We start from the raw sequence: 16,566 nt of genomic DNA, 5'->3' as shown, positions 1-16,566 counted from the left end.
AGAGTCCAGGGTGTTCCAGGGGGGATATGAATCCAAGCACTCGATAGATTGTTCACTTCACAAAGAAGAGCCTCCTGATCATAGTGGGAGTACTCACTGGTCACTGCAGGCTAAATTATCACTTGGGGAAGCTGGGGGTTTCTACGGACATTGTCTGTGTGTCCTGCACTTTTGCAAAGTAGGTTCAGGCATCCGGGAGAACACTTTATATCAGATGCCAGGTTGAAACACTTGGAAGTAGGGAACGTAATGAAGTTCCTGTCAGATAGAGGCTTAAACGGCGTATTGTAGGTATACTATTTGTTTCGTCGAATAACGTATTGTGACATGTAAAGTGGAAGGCCTTGTTGAGTACTTTTTGCACCAGGGTTCAGTTTTTGTATGGGTTGTTAGTTGGTTATTGCGAAGGAGGAGAGATGAGTGAAACAGTTGTACAGACTTGACAGAGCCGTCTTCACAAACTGCCAACCGGAAATCGTGGAAAAACATGAAAGTGTTCCTATTTATAGTATTGTATAATCTGGATCTCATTAAAGGTCTATTCACATATAAATAGGGGCGGGGGAGAGGTTGCTTTTATGGATAAAGCTCGATAATAGGTATTTTGAAATTTTTTTTTGCTCAGGAATTTTATGATATACTCTGTAAGTCCTGAGAATCCTGAGCCTTTTTCCTATTTAACTACTTTTCCACTTGGAAAATGAGTTCAGTCCTATCTTTAAATTGTCGCTATCCACCCCCATAACATTTCGCCACCACTGCTGAGAGCCATAAAAACCCAAACATTCACTGCGCAAGACAAAATCCAGGAGTTGATAATATCCCTTGTGTGTTGGAAATTGCGTGAAGGAATGGGAAATAAACGAGTACGATATGGTATCCTTATGAGTTTCGTGAGATGCCATCAGTGTAGAGATTTCGGGCTTTTAGAAGGTAGATGTCACCACGTTTTTTGCGACAATTACTGCATTTTTTCTCTGCTTATCAACGCAAAGTAGTTCAGTGAATTGTCGAGTCAGTGTCCTTTGAGGCTGCTAGAAATAAAGTAAAGATTTAAGTCTGAATTCGTGAGATTTGAGCATCATTTCAAGTTTAGTTTTGTGCTAATTTTCGAGTGGGGACAGAGCATCCACCCCCCGGACGAACTTGTCGTTCAAGGGCACGTCCAAAACACAAACGCGGCATAGCCCAAAACAAGAGGTTCCTTTGCAGTTAAAGGATTTGCATAGGTTGTGAAAATAATTCAGTGCAATTCATTAAGTTGTTTTTCTGGTGACCGGTTTGTTGATACATCCCAGTGAAGTCAGTTTACGGGAATTTTCCGTAAAATTTCGCCAACCATCCTACGTAGCGGCATCCTTGATCTCCAGGATAGCGAAGGGGGAAGGAAAACATTAAGTGGGAAAAGGAAAGTGATATTGGAGTTGGAGTTTATCTGTATTCGAAAAATCAGGTAGGTCCTTTAAATGTATATGACTTTCCCCTTAGTTTTCGCGTGGGGCTATAAATCATCGAGTTCGAAAGTACGTTTCGAATGGGAGAGTGTTTTTGTTTGTGTTACCCTTAAAATTGTTCTTCCCTAGGGGGAGGCTTTAAAATAGGGAATCAACTTCTAAGGAATAAGCACGATATTTTTTACCAAAAGTAAATCTGGAAAACCTCAACTATTTAAACAATTTAAAAGAATAAGCTTTCTGTTATTCGGTTAAGCAAAACATCAAAAGTATCTTAACAGCGAAGCTGGTATCATAATATCATGTAAAGCATTCCAGGAAGGACTCTAAAATGCGGCAACTCTCCTTCAATTTCCCTCAAAGAAACTCTTAGAGAGAGACCGTTCACCGTCGCCGGGAAACCCCCACAGATTTTTGTTGCCTTTGCATAATCTTTCCTTATCACAGTGACGTAATCAGCAGACGTTATTACAGATATATGGGGAGATGGCCTTCAACTTGCCCATACAGCTTCATTAAATATTGATTTCGTGCGCGGAGGAGGTGGGTCCCGGCGGTTGCTACTAGAGTTGCCTTCTTCCGGTATACCGGATGTCGAGCTTTTCCCTGTATCTTTTATATATAATCTTCCATCGTTTGCATCGTCAGCAAATTTAAAGCCTCAAAATGCGAATATCAGACCTTTTCCGCCTGAACCGCAGACTGACTCCCCAAAGGGTGCCGTGAACCACACTTTTCAGAAGCATAGCTATACCCGGCCTTTCCCGTTCGTCTTTACCTCCTTACCGGGAAATGAGGTTGTCGGAACAAATTTAAAATCGACTTTTCAATTAGAGACAAACTCGTCGGACCAAAAGGACTTTCATATGGACATTGAAATTAGTTGTGACAGTAAAAGCCGACCGTTTGCAACGTTTAGATTCTATGAGTCCTGAATATTCCACGGGGATCTATGAAAGGCAGAGAAATATGAGAGGATGCATGAGCTGAGGAAACAGGATGTTATTGACGAAGGGAGACCGGGTGAGGAGAGTGTGTGTTATGCAGTCAATTTGCCACCATTAATCGAATTTCGCCTCGAGACTTGGAGGGTCGTGTCCTTGCTGGTCCTGCAATGTTTCCCTAATGATATTTCTATTCACGTCTCCTGAAATATATTCATAACATTTTCCGATATTGATTCTGATGATAATTTGTCTACAAATCTGAAAGATAATCCTGTGAAGAGATGGCTATGCCGGAGGAGATGGGATGGGATATTGGAAAGACACGCAGCGAAGAGGATATGATAGGTAGATGAGGATACAGCAGCGTGGGTGGTGGACCTTCAAAACATTCTTCCGAAAATATTTACGCAGCAAAGATGGCTGTTATATTAAGGTAAATGTTTACTTTGAATTGGTGGGCTTAAGATCATCCTTATTTCGTCTGCACTTGCTTAACCAGTTAGAATCGTATTTTTTACCTTTACTGGATTCACCTAGTAGTGGAAGTAATTAAATATAGAGTGATACTCGTTTGCGTTCTTCCAAAAGAAAGAATTCAGTCTTACCCAACAAGGGGATTTCTGGTATTTCTTAGTTCAGCGGGTAGAGCTGAATAGGCAAACCATTTAGCCATCAACCAGCTTCCAAGCTATGTTTGGTTAGAAGGCAAAGAGGGAGAGCGGTCACAGAACCCTACTGTGTAATGTGAAGGGATTCATGGCATGACACTCAAGAAAGGAGACGAACTGTTGGGAGAACTATACTAGGCGAACTTATTAGGAATGGAATTGTCCAGGATGCTTATGGAGAAATATGAAACAATATTCCCGTAGAATTGTTTAGGCTCACTTAGAAGAACCTTAGGATCACTGCAGTCTAAACTATCACCTGTGGAAGCTTAGGTTATCTTCGGACATTTTTTGAAGACTCTTTGGGGAGAATGAGGAAAGCTCCATACATATTCTGGGACAACGTTTGCCACTTGGGAAATGTAGGAAATTACACCCATTACCAGACATAAGGCTCAACACCTAAAAGTAGGAAACCGTGTTTGGTTATTGGGAAGATCTGTCATTGTTTATTTCTGCCTGGTTTGAACCAGACTGTACGAGATTGCCAGAGTATTTATGGAAGGCGTAAGGGATTTAAGTGCAATACCAGCAGCTGACAATATTATGGGAACAACAACTACAATTAGCCTCTGAAGATGCTCAATGTCTTTGATTTGGCGAACCGGTGGTTTATTGTTAACTTTTCTTCTCCATGTTTTAATTCAACAATCTACCCGAAGCGACCCGTCTATCCAAATACCAAAATGTCATGCTTATTGTGGAAAATATGATTTTAAAACTACCAGCTGACTATTTAATGATTGATAAACACCTCGCAAAGACTTCTGACCTGAAAACCATGCAACCGAGGAATGGAAAGTTTGAGATACACCTATCGGTTTTAGTAGTCCAGGCTTTTTGTGTAGTATTTGTCGTTGCTGTCAAAGACTTCCACGATGCGTTTGAATTGAAGAGTTGAGATCGTCAGGAAAGTACTGCCGCTTTCATCTACATTTGTCCATAGATATCTTTGAGGATCCCTTTCCGTTAACACTCAAAGGAGCCGAGGACCATGATTTGTGCAAAGGTGGTTTGATAGAAGCTGATAAGCCTGAAAGGGCTTTACTCGAAAACGATTTATCTGAACTCACATTCGGTTTGAAAAACGGCTTATGCCTGGAGGTCGTTTTCGGTTCTTGTGGCAGATGCTCCAAATGAGGCTCTGTTCGCAGAATGTCCTATCTTCTGGATGCTGACAATAGGGCCCTAATTTGGAAAGTCCAATTTTTGGTACGACAAGTGAGACGAGTTGCCTCATTGTAGTGGTTTGTTGTCTTGTTCAAAATTTGTGGAGGGGGGGGGGGACGCCTGATACTAATACTTCCCTGTTTACCTCTGTGGTCATTTCGTTCTCCACACAGTAAGATTACATTCGTTTGTGATTTAATTGCAGTTTAGCTCCGGAGTTCACGACTAGCTTTATCGAAGATATTTTCTATTAGGCCATTCATCGTGGTAAGGCAGTTAGGTGTCATTTTGTTCACGAATTTCAAAATGAAAAATTGCTCTAACTCCTGGTCAGCTGCAAACATGAATGGTGAGATCCATCAGGATTCTATACAACAAATCGCGGGAAGATGAGAAAGATTTGAAGACGAGCCCCAAAATACTCCTTCGACGATGGCGCAGTCGACGCGGGTGACACTAAACCGTATACTTGCGGATGGGCAGACGAAAAAAAGTGTTCGGGAAAAGGAAAGCGAACATCCAGGACATCAGTAGATTCCCAAAACAAAAAGGCGTACTACCCGCTTTGAAAAAGGGTCTTAAACCCTCGATAGACAGGAAAATAGTGCCTAAAACACCAAGCGAGCCCATGTCTCAAAAGGTACACGATGGTTGGACTAAGGTTGAACCAAAGAAGCCAAAAAAGAAGAAGGAGACAATGAGGATTCGTCCCAGGCAATCATTATTTCAAGCACGGGTAGTATGTCCTATGTAGGCATACTAAGAAGAGTGAATGCTGACTCTGATTTCAAAGACTTGGGGGGAATGTAAGCAGAATCCGGAGGAACCAAAAGGGAGACTCATGCTGGAGCTGAAAAGGTCCGAAGAGAGCAAAGCCGAAAGGGAAAGTGCTGCCACGCGTGCTTAAAAGCATGAGATCGCAAGGACCTAAATGAAGTCACTTCTAAGGCGGAAATCTGCACTGCTTTTGCGGAGCAGTTCAAGTTGCATACTTGCAGGAGGCATCCATTGTAAGTCTTAGGAACGCGTATGGAGGTGCACAGACGGCGACCATACGGCTGTCAGCAGAAGCAACGAGCAAGCTGCTGGATGTCGGGAAGATCCGTATTGGATGGGTAGTTTATCGCCTTAGAGAGCAAATCTCATTGAAGAGATGTTTCAAGTGTCTGTCGTACGGAAGGGACGGGAGTGTGCACACGTGAGGTTGATCGGTCTAGCCGATGCAGACGTTGTGGTGGAACATGCGGAGACCAAGTTATGCAGGAATGTATGAGGCAATCCACAAGTGGGGTCGTATGGGCAAAAATAGATGGCATATACGTCTACAGCTGCTATGCTCCTCCAAGCCTGAGGTTGGCCGAATTCGAGGACATGCTGCTGCAAAAGGACGGAAACCAAAAGTCATCGCCGGTGATTTCAATGCATGGCCCACAGAATGGGGAAGTTCACTGATGAATTGTCTCTTTGGGGCTTTCGCAAAGTTAAAAATCATATTGGCTAACCTTGGTCAGGTTAATACTTACCGGAAAGGGGAATCCGGTTCGGTTGTGGATCTGATTTTTGTTAGTCCTTAACTAGCTCGCGATATGTCCTGGAACGTCAGCGAACAATACACCCATAGTAATCACCAGGCAATACTTTTTGATTTGAAGAGCAAGACAAGCGGCTGGAAATCTGCTCGTCCAAAAATGAGGGGATCGTCAGCCTTCGATGTCGAAACGTTATACTTTCCCGAGTAGAAGGCCCAACTATTGGTAGAATAGTGAATTCGGTCGGTGTGCCATCGGACCAGACGAACGGCTGAGAGAGCAATGGGTAGGATTGACCAGGAGGTGAAACAGCGAGCTTACAAGGAAGCCCGAAGAAACATGAAGCTGGCTACACAGCGAAGAAATAGGGACTGCTTCATGTAACTCTGCCCAGAGGCGGATATAAACCTATGGGAAAGCGTCTATAGGGTTGTGATAGGGAGATTTAGAGATCAGGCGGCTCTACAAATTACATGTCTCGAGTTCCTACTGAAAATCATTCAGGGTTTGTTCCCTCGGGAGAACACAAAGGGTTACAGTCTACATACCGCTTTTGATCAATGGTCGACGCTATCAAACTGGCCACTGATTTAGCTGAAAATGCGATGTGCAAAATGCGTTCAAGTCTTCCAGTTGGAACCTTATAAGGAGGTCATTAGTGGCGATTGGTGTACCAAGTTACTTAAGGATGATCCCAAATGTTGGAGGCCCGTGATGCACTCGTAGAATTTTTATAGCTAGAGTGGTGAGTTCTATACTGCTTTACGCAGCACCAATTTGGTCAACTGCCTTGCATACTGCCTAGCCCTCAGCCTCGTTGAGTACCTTTGAGTAGAATCCAAGCGGTTACCAGGTTCCCTTGACTCGTTGGTGAAATGCAGCTAACATACCGTATTCTGAGGCATTCCAGCCTAATGATATTTCTGCTTCTGGCTCTGCATGGATCTAGTAGTGCATTTCTCGAACACAGCTACTGCAGATCCCGTTCAACCGGAGATTTGTCGTTCTTCTTTAACATGTATAGAAATGTGTTGAGCGGCTTCTATCTAGTGGCTGCCTGTGGAAGGCATCTTCGGTAGAACTTCACTATCTCTACGAATCTTCGTAGCTGCATTATCGTTTCCGACCTAGTGTGGTCCTGGATTGCCTATACCTTGCTAGGTAGTAGCAACATGCCTTGTGATGTTACCTTTTGGTTTTGGGTATGTCGGTAGCTGCTAATGGAATCTGGAAGTAAGCTCATTCCAGACCGAGCTTAGAGAAAATGTTTGCCGTGTACTCTCACGTTGAAATTCGTTATGTTGGGCACGCTGGACCTGTCAAGTCTAGTGTGTGCGTTGAGTCAGAGGTTGTCGTCGCAGCGGCGAATAGCACCGTTCGCCTTTTCCACGATTTGCGATCGAATTCCGACTGAAAAGGTCGCCTTAGATAGAAGTCCAGAACCTTGTTGGTTCTGCCGAAAATGTTGATAGTGGTCCCGTTGGCTGGGTAGAGAGTGTAAGACCTTGGTGCGGCCTTGGATTTTTTAGATAGGGGCAAGACTGAGACGTGTCGATGAGGTGTGTCTCGTTTGACCACTTATCGTTGATATTATAAAAAGTTGGAATTAATGCTAGCAGTGGTTTCCGCCAATAACGTTGCTGGTTGGAGTGATATCTCCGTGTTTCTATGCCAAATTTATGATGGTAGTAACAGTAGCCACTGTACAATTTGGGTTTTGAGCTACTGCACACCGCCGCGTTCTTGGTCTTCTTCGAAACTGCGGTTGGGCGATTTCCAAGTGCAGTTTTGCCATTTCCGCATCCTAAGCTGTGAATGCGGAATGTAGAAGTCAACCGCTTTTTTTAATCCGCTAAGACTTCCAATTTGTCCGAGTTCATCTCCTTTGTACGCTTAGGAAGCGCATGCAACCAGAGAGGCCGTAGGAGATCGTCGGTCATAAATTAACCGGCGAGCAGTCTCAGCTAGCGAAGAAATTGAGAAGGTTTCTCATCTCAATTTGTCGGCCCTCCAGAAGTCGTTTGATCCGTTTACCCTCATAGTCCGTGTAGATTTCGATCAATCTATTCTTGGGTGCGTTGTAGGCTTGGTTAAGACTTTTTATTAAGTTGGAGATCTGTTGTAGTACCTCGAAGTTCAAGTTGGCGACAACCAGCTGGAATCGAATTTTGTCTTACTTAATCCTGGAAATGGCGAACACGGCTTCTATCTGGTAAAACCAGAGGGTTGAGTTCGGTTTCAAAAAAGGTGGAATGCGTGAAGCCGGGTTTCCACCACATAATTAGATGGTTGCTGGATCTTGGTTGCTGATGCTCTATAGAACGTCTCCTGTTGATACCTTGGCATCGGTATCAGTTATCTCACTGCTCCAGGGTAGGGGATTATAGAAGATGACGTGTCGCTGTGAGAAAAGCGCTTTTAATACTCTACATTCATTCATTAATTTACAGAAAGGTTAAAATCAAAACTGGCGTCGGTCTGATTTTCTAGCTCGCTTTTATATTTTTCCCTCTAACGTTAGCTGGCCCTTTGATGGGGGTAGTGTTGTCTGCAACATATAGCGTGAGTGAAAACTAGCGACGGTAGAGCTATTTACTCGTAGCGGGTAAATGGTGAACTTCGGATTATGTATTCGTTGGTGTGCGTGGGAGAATCCGTGAATTAGTGGTGCCGCCACACCAGCGGAGAAATACCTCGGTATCATTATTGACACGCAGATGAGTTTCTTCTTGTAGATTCGCCACACCTCTGACAAAGCTGCGGCTAGAATGTTTCCGATTTGTCGCCTGATGTCCAACGTGGGGGGTCGCTTATCCAGTAGGAGTCGTTTGCTGATGAGTGCGATTTAGTTCGAATTTTTTTACGGCTCGGAAGTATGAGCTGACTGCCTCAGTACGGAGATGTTCCGCAGGCGCCTAGCGCGAATACAAAAACCAAGAGCTCTGCAGGTTGTGTCCGCCTGTCATACCGTCTCGGAGCAAACAGTAATGGTGATAGCAGGAGTCGTTCCAATTGCTCTTCATGCTGCCAAGAAGAGGTTTATATACCTCAGAAAAAGCGAGGAAGATAAGAAAGCCGTCGTTCGTGAAGTGGGAGACAGTACTTTCTGCGCATGGTAACAATCTTAGGGAAGAGAATCGAGGGGTATGTGAATCCCGCATTTCATCAAACGCCTACGGCCGTGGTTCAATCGAAATCATGGTGAGGTTGGCTATTATCTAACCCAGTTGCTCAGCGGACATGGGTACTTTCAATTTTATCTGCATTAGGATATTATCGATGATGCCTGCCACACCTTTTTCTTCTGATGGTGGGAGCGCCATCGTGATCACCTATAGATGGACGGGTGTCAAGTGTCCCCAGAATCTATAGCTGACGTCATGCTGTAGAGCGAAGACACTAGGACTCTTAAGGCGAAAAAGAGAAAAATGGATAGGAGGGACGCCAGGGTAACCACAGGGTTTTACTCCTACACTGAATAAGCCTGGCCTGAGATAATGTGTCAAACGGTTCCGGAGTCTTCGACGCATTTGGGCCGCCGGTAGTCTGTTTGAGACAGGATTCCGGCAATTTGTTCCAAAAACAATTAATTAAATAAGTTGCTGTTTGTTTAGGTTACTTTTTGAAGGTGAGGGTTGTATTTCATGCAGTATAGCTTTCGTCACAAGGAATTTGTCAATGTCTTCTGAAACGCGAAGTGGCGCAGTCATTCATAAGGATTGAGCAATGGATTGCAATGTGTTCTGTTAGAGAGTTCCTCATCTCTCACTAGTTTTCAACTATTCACTATGAGTGCATTATTACAACCTCATGGTTAATATGTTCGACCTAAAAACCTTCTGCTATTCCGATTTATGCTTGAATAAGACTTTTCTTCCACACTACTATTGCACTAGTTAGAGTTAGTCCAAGCGGAATAAACTTTAAGCAGGACTCTACAAAGGAAATCAATCAAATGTTACTTTTCTATTATATTTCTTAGTCTAATCCATCTTCCTTAAAGTTGTACTCTTGCCGCTGTTAGCCGTCCATAATTGATCGATCGGTTTCCTTCTCGAAAGAATCACATAAAAACAAAAGGTTCCAATTTCCGAACTGTCATAGATTTCATTAAAGTTCCTACTTTCCGCCTTCATAGGCTCGCATAATACCATTTTTCTAATGTTTTCCTAATGTTACTGGCCACATCCTCCCGGTTTTCCTTGGGTAGTCATAACACACTACGTATATAAACTACCACAAGTCCTTCAGTGAAAGATTCCTATTGCGAGGTAGGAAACAGCTATTAAGCAAGATGAACCGTTCCCAAAAGTCCAGCGTGTTAATACTCCCGTGGAGGCCAATAATGAAAAAAGTTAGGAATAATCGCACGAAGGACATGTGGACAGGGCGATGGGTAAGAATTGGTAGGGGTCGAATTATAGCCAATTATTAGGGGTTAAAATTCGATTGTATAATACCATATTTTTGTCTGAGATATACATTAGGGTACCAAATAAATAGGGGTCCTGCTTGGTCCTCTTTGCGTAAACTTGGATAAACTTACAGGACTGACTGCAGACTTTATTTTTTATCCAACTGAATCCGAAGTTCTTTAAACTAAACTCCATTTCTTAGACGCCCAAAAGTATATCGGGAATTGATAAATGCCACTCGGACGGATAAGAAAACTTTAAGCCTGGCGGCCGACATTGTGTCGTAATTGGATTTGAAGATAAGGCGTGAGGTGATGACAAATGGATATTTTATTCAAAATTTTATCCTCGACGAACGCCTGGCTCGGCTGAAAATTTGATTTGCCGATACTTGTTCCTGTTTTCCTGACAACCGCTTTCCTTTTTCGATAATGGCAATTCAAAGACTATTTATCAGGTTTTAGGCTGTAGCTACCAAAGGCTCCTGGGTGGAATTAACTTCAGCCCCCGGAGACCAGTCGCCTTTCTTGGTGTGATTGTTTCATAGCGTGGGGTGCTAATTGATTTTTCTGGTATAGTGTTTTAATTCAAATGCAAATTAACTGCTTAAACCACTCACTCCTCCTTTCCACTGTTCGTTATCAAGGCCGATCAAGGGGCACATTTTGTGATTAATTGGAAGTGAAAGCTGGAAATTAGTTGACGTGATGGTGATGGGTAAAATGAATTGGGCTAAAAATTGAAAAATGAAAGAAAATAGCTACCACGTATTATATTGTAACTTCGCCCCTAAAGATACCAATTTTTCGTCTCTCTTATATGACCCACGTCCCCAAGCTGAGATATTTCATAAAACCACTAATCATTATCCATTATCTCCCTATTGGCTTATTGGAATTCTGGAAAGATTCAGATATTTTAAGTCAAGCGCTTCCTTGCTCACAGTTCTCGACCTCTTTCTCTATTATAAGTTCTTTGGATGACCTATTTCACCGTTGACCCTATTTGAACTATACTAAATTGTCAAAAGGGTCGACACATTGTAATATCGATTACCTCTAATAGCAGAGATACCATGCAGGCATCCTTCTTAAATGAGCCAACTAAAAGCATAATTCAGTCGCCCCGATGTCGGGCCGAACTTTAATCTGCTCTTCTTTTTTGATTCCTTGCCTATCGAGGCTCTTAGTATCCTAATTCAATCAAAATCGAAATTTCAACTTTGCAAGAAAATGAATCCTCTTCCACTATGTCTTCCACACTAACATCCTGTCTCTGGCCCCAAGATTAAGGGATAATTCCGGGAAATAGTTATAGTTCGTGAGGGAACGATTTCGTGCTTTCGAAGAATTTTATTTCATGGCCCAATGGGATACTTCAAAGTGACACAGTAGTGAAAAAGTGAGGCTGCCATGAAAAGATACATACATCTATGTACATATGAGGAGAAGATGTAATATAGGAGTTTTTAGCCCCGGAGATGATGCTGTTCGGTGAGTGCGTAGTTTGGAGAAGGATACGTTGAGAAAATTTGCGTGTACAAAACCATTTTGTAGCTCTATTGCCGTAACAATTGAATTGAAAGAGGCACTCAGTCGGTAATGTCGCAAATTGATATGTTTTTGGGGCAATGTTAATATCAGACACACAATGGGATCGTATTTTTTGTCGAGATAGGCATTTCGGATGTGAACTGGGTGAAGGATACTAATGCACGTAATTGGGTTATCTTTAAATTTTCTTTAGGGAATTTGAGATTTCTTATGAAAATGGAGCTTTTTGACAGAGAAGGGAACTAAGTGACCAATCAGAGCTACAGTGATCCCACTATGGTCCGGAGGCTCTTCTTGGCGACATTTAAACAATCTTTCGAGCGCTTGGGTTCGTATCCGACTATAAGCATCCCGGACCGTCCCACTCCTCTCTTCGCTTTCCAGCGTCACAGTCATGGACCCGTTTCTGTTGTCCGTAAAGCGGCGTTCTTGCTCCTTTCCTGGCCAGTTCATCCGATGACTCATTGCTTGCAAATAATGTGGCCTGGAACCCAGAGTAGTCAGACCTCATTGAGCGCTAATAGCCGCTTGGGTTTCGGTTAGAATACCGACGTTCTGCCCACTATATAATTCCTTTTGAGGTTGAAGGAGGCACATCTAACTATCTATCTATATTTCTACCTGGAATAAGCTAGTATACTTACCCAATGGTTCAAAGTACACTTTCCTTGACCCCTGCGCCTGCTCCCTCTGCCGTAAGAGATCCGTCAGTGTACCTGATAATCAGTATTTAGTTAAAGACGCAGGTCATCGCCACGCTTTTCCAGTCTGCTCTGTTACTCCAAAGTGTTCCAAACTTTTCCTCGAAATAGAACCTCGATGTCGTGCAATTCCTCCGTATCAGTAATTCAGGATATCGGCTAGAAATAATATCAATTTTCCTTCGATTTACGCTCGCACATGCTGAAGATTGTGCTCCTTGGCTGTATCTGTATGGAGAGGAGTCAATCCCAGGAGGACCTCTAGAGATGCCGTGAGGTATATCCTCATTACCTGATACTTACGCAAGCGATTATTTGAAGCATGTGTAAATCTCTGGCTGTTGTGTTAAGTTTAAGTTCTGTCGGCCCAGATTAACGCCCCATAGGTAATCATTGGCCTTACCATTGCAGTGAGTATGTAGTACAGTATTTTCGGGATGCGTCCCCATTTTTCCCTGCTGTAGTCCTGCAAGTCATCAGCCATTGTGACTTTCCGGTATAGGACCAGGGCCTTGAAGTGTATTAGAGAACTTCATTCAAGACCATAACGGTACACTACAGTACGCTGTAGGAGGCAATGTGGTCATCATTGTGATCTCGGGCGAGATTATTAGCCTGATTTGACTCAGGTACTCATTCACAGCTGAGCCGACTGGTTCCAGTCACGATAATAAATCCTTCTGTCACCAGTGAGATTTGAACCGCGACCTTCCGCTACGATAGCCCAGCGCTCTAACCACTTGAGCCATCCGGACACTTTTGTCTAATGTGATTCCCAAATATTTCACCCCTGTTACTCGTTTCACCTCTATGATATGTAGTCTAATCGCTCTCAGGTGATCAAGCTTATGCTTGCTGGTGATTTGTACTACAGCCGCCTTCCTACACCAATCACTACTGATTCGTCGTGGTTTCTGTCTCACACAATATCATCAGCGTAACCCTGAACCAGTATTAAGGTGTTTGTTAACTCTCCTAGGAGTTCGTCAGCTACCATATTCCCCATAAGCGATGATAGTACCTCCCCCTTGGACAACCTTGAGTAGTGTTCATGACAAAAGAATTTGTACCTGAGGTTTTTCTATTTGAATCCTTTCTAGCATCCTGTTTAACCAGAAGCTAGATTCCGGGCATACAATTTTTTCTAGTTTTCCAATTCATCTTTTCCCTCCTCAGTTGTTGTTATTGTTGAGGTGTTGGGCAGAACGTTGTTGACTTCCACAGTGAGGTAGGACCTCGGCAAATAAATTCTGAGAAGCAGATGGACCTTCATTTCTGGTAAATGTGCCATCTTTCTCTTCAAACAGACAGAAGATATTGCCTTGTCTTTGGTTATAGTTGGATGTTATTGTGGTTTCTTCGTTCCCTTTACAGAGTTCCCCGAGACTTTTTCGTTTGGATTCCCTGATGGCGCTGCCATACGTCGTCAGTGCTCTTTCGTGCCTCTGCCAGTCCCCGGTTTATTTTGCTCGGTTGAAGAGTTTTCGCATCTCCTTTCTCATTCTGGCAAAGTTCCTGTTCCACCAGGGTATGTCGCTTGATGACTTGACTGTCATTGCCGCACAACTGGCCTCCTATGCGTCAACAACAACTCTGTTGAGAATTTCCCCCTCTGATTCTAGCCTTTTTTCGCTCCTTATATTACCGCTTACCTGTAGATGAGTCATGTTGCCATTCAGATGCCTTGAGTAGCAATCGCAATCTGTTCTCCTTATTATTCTTTATACTTTCGAGTTGTCCTTAATGTCCAATCTGATTGTTCGGTGATTCAAAGCAGGGGACTGATCCGACACCCTCCAATTCTTCACAAGCCCTTTCATCAGAGTGTTCTAGTAACTCTTGCTTGGCTTGATCACAAATGTTGGCGTGTTTCCTACGCTACGTGTTACTAAGTAATTGCTATTCCCAGATCTTCTGGTGGACGTGGCTTTCCTTTCGCAGAATTTCGTTTAAAGACTAATTCGCGTCTCTTCTCCTGGGAAGGGTCCTGATGCCACGACTGGCTTTCGAATCCTCCCCCCGGATTTTGTTGAGACAGCCACGAGACCTCCAGTCAGAAACTCTAATAGACAAATATATTTCAAGTCTTTTTTGAGAATGATAAAAGTTTTTGGTTCTCACAAAAGGAGTCCCAAATTACCTGCAGACCGCGAGTATCGGTACAGCCAGAGTTCTTAAGTCAGCACTACGCCAACGTTATACTTGGAACTTGCCCTTGCAATTAGTACAGATGCAGCTTTTGCATGGAGGAGGTTTACCTGAGCTGTCTTAATGCTAGCCATTGATGCTTGGAGCTCTCTTCCAATGTCGGAGTATCATCCCTCACATATTTCCATGATGAAGAACTCTCTAATTATTTAGTCACCTGGTCCTCAGGGTTGCGGAGATATCCCTCCGCTTGATGAATTACTTTGTGTGCGCAGCGAGCTCCTGGTTGTTTCTTATTGTTTTTTTAAGGTTTTTGCGAAACAAAAATCGAATCAATGTCTATCTGTCCGTCTGGCTGTCTGTCTGTCAGACCCGATTTATTCGGATACGGCTGAGGGTATTGTTACTAAATTTGATAAGAAAATGTTGTCAGTGTATTCATTTACATATAGCGCCACTGCCTTTTGCCATTGAACTTAAGGGGGTTCCTCGGCGAAAAGGGGATATATATTTTTTTCGTAAATATTCAATTATTCAATATTTTGATTTTTCAACTATATACGAACGGAAAAATGTGAATAGGCTCCCAGAAGGCTGTGTTCCGCATCAGTCTATCCTGCAGTCCATTGCTTGACCCACGCAGACATCTTAAAACTTCTGAATAAAAGTGCTGGTTAACAGTGTGGTCAGGCCTTACAGAATTCTATTAACATCAAAAAGACAATTGCCACCATCTTCACATTCCAACTCACTTTTTTTCCTTTCTTTGATCTGGGCGAGTTGCGAGTCTTCCCTTGACTTGACGCTTGCTTGGTGTCTTGGGCAAAAAGATTGGATCACTTTTCATTTTTGTTTTTCAAAGCCTGGCTCAAGTTTACTAGATTGTGTCTTTGATCCTAGTTGAGAAACCTTGGAGTAAATTTAAGTGGAACGCGCCTCACTTGCAAATCAGGCCTTTAACATTCATCTCACCCTCCTTCTTCATTTATTCTGCTTGAAAGTTACGGTCAAGTCGACGCAAGGTTACCAAATGCTTCAACCGCAGGTATGGCAGCACGCTCTTTGTCTGGTTATCTTTCGGCGGAATTTCTGGTAGGGGTACACTTTCTCTCTCCCCTCCCCCTTGTCCTTACCACAGCATGCATGCTCCGCGGCCAATTTTCGTTCATTTTTAAACCCGAGTCGAGGCCGTTCTCAGAGGAGCTACTCATAACAAGATTCGACGTAACCATATTCTATGCCTGCGTGGAGTTACCAAATCTCAGGTGCGTCCCTTCGTGCGGATAAGGGAACGCTTGGCAGAGGCGTTATGGGCATGCATCAGGAGATGTGCGTGCACGGGCATGCTTATGAGTAAGCAGTTTGGTTACGATGCAGGGCTTCGGAAACCCAGTACTGGCGGACTCCCCCAAGCAGACTTCCAGCCATCGATACCCAGCGACCGCAGCGCCTCAGTAGTGGAAACTTGGCTACTTTGGCATCTAATGCTACAAAAGATAATCATGGAGTGCAAATGAGATCCAAACCGAATCCTTTTCGCAAAAGTTCAAAGCTTGGAAATTCACCACTAAGGTCACGGGGGAAACGCAGGTGACACCTCCTCAATATAAGGTAGGTGAGAATGCAGGCAAACAGAGTAGGGACTGAATAAGTGAACCCGTTGGTACTCAGCAAGCGGCTAAGAAGGAAAAAGTTTCTTCGCCAAAGAAAGCAACAGATATTAATTAAGTGCAAAGATCTTGACAAAGTTATATCATGGAAGGATATCTGTGCTGCACTAGGGAACAGGGGTTTTACGTGAAGGCGTTTGAAGGTCGTCTGAGCCTAACCACAACCCCCATGAAAACCCCACTAGGAGTTAACCGCAATAACTGAGTTATACGCACATGATGCAAGAATTTAGGGGCTATCCCGGCTCCAATGGTGTCAGTATATTCCTGATAAGGTTTCATGACCTGTTGCCACTTCAGATAAGTCTTTA

At 43.4% G+C, this 16,566-nt stretch overlaps 1 protein-coding gene across 1 annotated transcript in view; it reads left to right on the top strand.

The window, feature by feature from the left end:
* The first annotated feature begins 944 nt into the window (after positions 1-944).
* Positions 945-16,566, top strand: part of LOC119657248 — a 302,733-nt gene continuing 287,111 nt past the window's right edge. The window contains exon 1 of the mRNA XM_038064081.1: positions 945-1,453. The gene's annotated coding sequence lies outside the window, so the exon portion shown is untranslated. The remainder of the gene's footprint in view (positions 1,454-16,566) is intronic.

Source organism: Hermetia illucens, chromosome 1 (genome assembly GCF_905115235.1).
Source record: "Hermetia illucens chromosome 1, iHerIll2.2.curated.20191125, whole genome shotgun sequence".
NCBI lineage: Eukaryota > Metazoa > Arthropoda > Insecta > Diptera > Stratiomyidae > Hermetia > Hermetia illucens.
The sequence above is the reverse complement of the archived record's forward strand: the minus strand, read 5'-3'. Positions and strand labels throughout refer to the sequence as shown.